Below are 6,000 nucleotides of genomic sequence, written 5' to 3'. Positions count from 1 at the left end.
CACGTTTCTTGCCTCAATCTGTTGAGGAAAAAGAATTTGCCCCCTTTTTAGGAACATTTAACAAAAAACTAGTTTTTATCTAACTCTTGCCTGACTTTGGGATTTTCTGTGCCAGGTTTTCACTCTTGAGACATAGTACTTACCTTTGTTTAAAACAGATTTCCAAGCAAATAAAAAAATAACTAATAGAAAAGGGATAAACAACAATTCATATTTTGAAATTTAATATCAAGTTTGAGTTCATCTAATCAAGAAATATCCAATATATTTGATTTATTAATTTGTCTTGGCTGACTTCGATGTAATGTCCAAGGAACCAATTTTCATACTGTGCTGAGACAAAGCATCCCTCCTCCTTCTCCCTTTTGTTAGTCATGGATGTAATAACCCAGATACTTTAAAATTAAAAAGAACTGCAATTTAATTTGCATTGATTGGAAGTTCCTATTTGCTAAATTCACAGAGGCTGTGTTTTTTTCCCCTGAGCTGCTTACACTGAAAAACCCACAAATTTTATAACATGCACTACCATGAACAGTGTAAGTTTAACAATACTTTTGCTTTCCTTAAGATCCCTCTTTGCAGTTCAGTCATTTCATTCCCTTTTAATTTCACAAAGAAGATTCTGAGGCTGTGTTAGAATTGTCTGGGATTTTTTCAGGTGGTATTTTTTTCAATAAATACATAAACCCCTTCATTCTATGGCGCATCGTTTTCATTTCTAGTATTGTGGCTGTTCAGAGATGATGTAAATTCTCACTGGTTTTGTGAAATAAAGTATTAAAACTACACTGTTACCTTTACATCTTGACAGCCACCAATACCTAGGCTTCATTAAGCATAGGATTCTATTATACTAACTACACTACAAACATATAATCTCTGCCATAAAGAAATATCTAACAAAAATTTGCTAGAGAAAAGCTGCAGGGCTAGGAAGAGTTTAGGAATGCGAGCAAAAAAATATACAAATATCTTACCTTACATGACTTTTCAGACAAACTCTGTTTCAAAGAACAGAAGTTTGATATTCAAACTGCACTTTTTCACAAGGTAAATGGTAATCCTTTGTGAATTAATTTGTGCAGTAAGACAGTAGAGACTATGTTTTGTTTGCATTTCTGCAATAACTGGCTAATCAAATGTTTCTTGTCAGAGATCTCTCAAGCAGGAAGACAAAATTAAACTCCAACTTTATACAGCGAATAAAATTACTCATTAAGAGACTCAGGTCTTCTCTCCTTCCATAATCTAGAAAAAAATGTTTTAGTAAAAAAAAATCTATTTGATAACAATATAAGTAAGAATAAATAGAAGTAAAATTCCTAAGAATTACATACTTAGATTTTTTTCACATTTGTGAGCAATTGCTTTGTTTTCAATTCTTAATGTTATGAAAAAAAAAATCCCAGTTAATTGTCATTTGAAATAGACACCGTAATTCTTACCCTATCTTTAATAGCAATTAAAACCCCCTGCTCATTTAATTTCATAGTAGACTGGATACTTCAACAGTGTTGGTTGCAGATGATTTAAAAAAAAAAATATTTTGCAGAAGGGTACAATTCAGAGACCAGTAGCTCTTATTCTCACAGAGCTGCTCACATGAACTTCTACTATATGCTTTCAAAAACCTCATAACACTTAGTTTATTCAGACAATAATAAGAGGTAAATAATAAGAGGTAAAAATCCTTATCACCACTAACTCCTTATCTTGTCTTGAAAATATGAGTTGTATAATGTAGGATTCAGTTCAACCTATTCAGAGAACTTTTCAAATATTAACTTGTGGACAGGCTTTGTTTTTGAAGTAATCTTCTTCTGTAGTGGTCTCACAGTGGCAGAGGTGTTTCACACAATTTAAGAGAGCATCATAATTTCCTGTTCTAATTTTCTTCACAGAATCCCCGTCCCACTACCCCATTATTACTCTCTCATGAAGTTGTCATGATGTGTTCAAATGAGACAAAAATTTTGAAGTTCTATTTTCCTTCACTTTCCTTCCTTGTCCTCCTATCACCTTTGACTCTGTTATTACAGGGGGTTCAATGTTAGTCTTCTGATCTTCTCCTCCCCAAATTTCATCAGCCACTACAGGCAGCATTTCATCATGAAGGTGCCCATCAGGGTTTTATAGGTGGGTATGGACAAAGTGCTATGCCTAAGGAGTCTGTGGTAGGAGAAGCAAATTAATTATAAATTGTGTCACTACATGAAATTAATTTTTTTAATTTAATGCCAACCACATCAGAAATATATAAACAATTAGCCTCATTGTTTGGTTTGTTTCTCTTTCAATACAAAATATAAATTGGTCTCATCATAAAAAAAAAAAAAAAAAAATAGCTATTTCTCAAAAATCAAGCTTTATAAATACTCAGGGGTGCCCCAAATGGTCTGTATCCTCAGAAGACATCAATTTTCATGTATTTCTCTTTTCCTAGAACAGCTACCTCTCCTTTTAAGTTAAGTATTTAAATGGAGAGTTGGATAATTAATTTCTGCCCAACTCTTCAGGTAACAATGTCTGTGAAGGGATCAGGGCTTTGAGAAATCATATATGACAACAGTAATGTGAGTAATGTGGAACATATAAAAAAATCACATTAAAATTTGAAATTCTCCAAATGCCAGCTGTGGAAAAACAATTATTTTACAGGTTTTCACAGTTTTATTCACTTGTCATTGAAATCCAGTAGAACCACAGAAAACAGATGGAGAAACAATAAAGAACCCAAAAAAACATAAATATGAAATTTCACACAATTTAAAATGTTTGGTAGATTTACCAAAGGAATACTTTGTTATTTTTTCAACTGTTAGAACATCTAATTTAGGATTACAAATTAAATGCCTTATTTGCATAGTGTGTTTTCTATGACTGTTGGTTGTTCTTTAAATAAATTTGGAAAGTCAAACCACAGAACTTGATTTAGAATCTCAGGAAACTATTTCTTTACAGGGCTTTCCTTGGGATTTATCTTTCAAGGAAAGCATTATTTTTGTTCCACTTCATTAGAAAAGAATTTCTAAATGGTGTGGTAATACTTTGAGAATCCAAGTAAAGGAATACTGATATTTCTATTCTCATTGGTATTTTTCTTATTTAGTAATAGCACAGGGAGAAAAAACAAAAAATTAAATGTAAGCATAATTGAGATTTAACATTAATGTTTTCTAGTTCCCTTAATCAAAAGCATTTTGACACACATTTCCACTGGAAGCACAAGTTCTTTGGACAACAGAAATACGACAGCTTCAGTGAGACAACAGCAGCCTCAAAAATATCAATATAAATTGAAAACTATTGTGAGAATGCTATGTTGCAAAAGTGAGATTGTGAAAAAACAGAAAGCTTACTCCATCCCTTCTAATTTGTGCTAAGTCGATAATAATTTCCTTTAGTAAGAGTAATTTTTCAAACAAAAGTTGTTTTGCCCAGGAAAAACGTAATCACTTCTTGGGTTTCTAAGTCCTTTTGCTAATTTTAAAACTTTTCTAAGAATAGTGCATTTCAGAGTACATTTTATTATTGTCTTTTGTTCAGATGACAAACATTTTTTATCATGTACTTTTTTTATAAACCACATAAATGTCTTCCTGATGTTTTAGTGTTCAAGATTTTAAATCTGAGAGTCTTCTGATTGCCAAGCTCAGAAAGCTTCAGAGCACACACATGCCAGAATAAAATAAGATGCTTCATAATTGTGGGGTTGGGTGGGGTGGTGGTGTAGTTATTTATGTTCTTTAGAAAATTTGTTCATTGTATTTGGCCTGTAAGACCAACATTTAGATTATTTCCATCAGTCTCATATAGATGCAGAAGTTATACCACATTGCTTTCTTAATTTAATTCATTTGAGATAGCCTTAGGATATGAGCCCACATGACATATATTCTTGGCACTGATATACAAAGAAATAATACTTATTTCTTGATAATATATGCCATCCCTACAGACAGACCTCCACATCTCTCTATTTTTTTTTCCCCAGTCTAAATTTGACTAATTTTTTCTTGTACAACTTTGCTTATGGGTTTGGACACATCAGTTGCTTTCCTGCATTTGTATTCTTATGTCTGTCATTCCTCTTGATCTAATTTACTCATTAAGATAGTGTATTTAAGCATATAAGCATTCTTGGTTTAATATTCTGACCTTAATGCTACTATAAGAGAAAATGAGCATAAGAGAAAAGCTCACAAAATAGATTCCTCTATCATTTCAACACCATTTTTGCGTGTATCTGTGTGAAGATGCATGTCAGAATATTCTCTGGCAGTCTCTGCTCTTAAGTGAATTTATTATTTTTGGACAAAATTTTCAGTTTCCTTCTAGTCCATTAAGAACGATTTTGAGTACAGCACTAAATTACATTTCATCTTATCCTGTTCTCTTGCCGCATGTTCAGTGATGCCATGGGTATTGATATGATGATCCTACTACTACTACTGCTGCTGCTGCTGCTACTACTACTACTACTACTACTACTACTGCAACTACTAGTACTACTAGTACTACTAGTACTACTAATACTAGTACTACTACTACTACTACTACTACTAATAATAATAATAATAGTAATAATAGTAATACAAACCCTTTAAAAATAATCCAGAATCAGACATTTGTGCTTCATTCAAATTCTGAGAGAAAACATATCTCATTGAATTTTGATATGACTGTCCCCTTTATTTCCCCAGACTTTTATAAATTTATGGACACTGAAGACCTTAAAATGATCTCATTTGCTCTCCTATTACATGGTAAATGTATATGATTTCCACATATTAAACATATTATATATATAATATTGAAATGAATGTGCAGATTTCATATTATAGAGTGATTTTCTTGAAATCAGGGTTTTCTTAGTGATACAGATGAAAAAGAAACATTAGATTTTATTTTTTTATTTAGGAATTCAGGAGTCCTGGTGATATCATCACCAACTTGCCAATAAAAAATATAATTCAACGGTTTTCAAACTTAACATTTTCTGTTTCATTATTTCAGAGCCAATTTGGTAATGATTTTCCTATTTAGATTGCAGTGGCAACTTCAAATGTGCATACTAGTCAAATTTCACTAAAGCCTTCTAACAGTTTAATTTTGTCAATTCAGGAAAAGAACCAGAAGTACCAAAAAATACAAGGAATATTTTGAGCACCAAATTTCTACTGAGTAAATGCATATCAATTTAATCTCCTTGCTTCAACTTGCTAATTTCAATTCTGTAGCTCTCTAGTCATGATTACTTACTGTTTGACAAATTCTGATGCTGAAAAGTCTCATCTACAAGCCTTGAAGAAAGGCCTATTTGTGGGCTTGAAGTCTTGAGAGTGTGTGTTGTTGAGCTGATGGCCTAGTTTATAAATTTCATAGAAAGAATGAGACATCACTCATATTGGATTTTTTTTCCCCAGGTTGCTTTGAGGAGCTTTTCAAAGCTTTTTTTCTTTTTAAAGAAAACTCAGATACAAATTTTTAAAATGCTTGAGTACTTTCATTGTAAGATTTTGTATTCCACAAAATTTAACTGTATAGTTTTAACCCAGTAGTCCCAAAATGAACTTAAATATGCTTAGTTCCTGAGGATGACTTTTAACAGAAATGTAGGTGGCCAAAAGAGACTGCAGTGAGGGACGCAGTACTTGTCAGGTACTGTGCAGCAGACCAAATCCAACGCTGTTTGTAGCAGTGAGATGGACAGGAGCTATCACTCACACTGCTGCAGCTTTTTCTCATTTCCTTTTCCCCCTATCAATTTAGACAGATTTCAGTCTATCCAGCTGATGCAAGACCCTCAGCTTTGCATACCCATCATCATCACCTTTTTGTCACCACAAATGCCACTGTGACTTCACTGAATGACAGCTCGAGATGTCATTCCTGGACGAAAACCGTCATCTTACCCCACCAACACAGACACTGTTCACAACTGCACCCCTAACCTTCTCATGTTTTCAGCTGAGTCACTTTCCCAAGCTGGCTCAC

The sequence above is a fragment of the Cyanistes caeruleus genome, chromosome 5 (genome assembly GCF_971803275.1).
Source record: "Cyanistes caeruleus chromosome 5, bCyaCae1.hap1.1, whole genome shotgun sequence".
Classification (NCBI taxonomy): domain Eukaryota; kingdom Metazoa; phylum Chordata; class Aves; order Passeriformes; family Paridae; genus Cyanistes; species Cyanistes caeruleus.
This window is presented reverse-complemented; position numbering follows the sequence as displayed.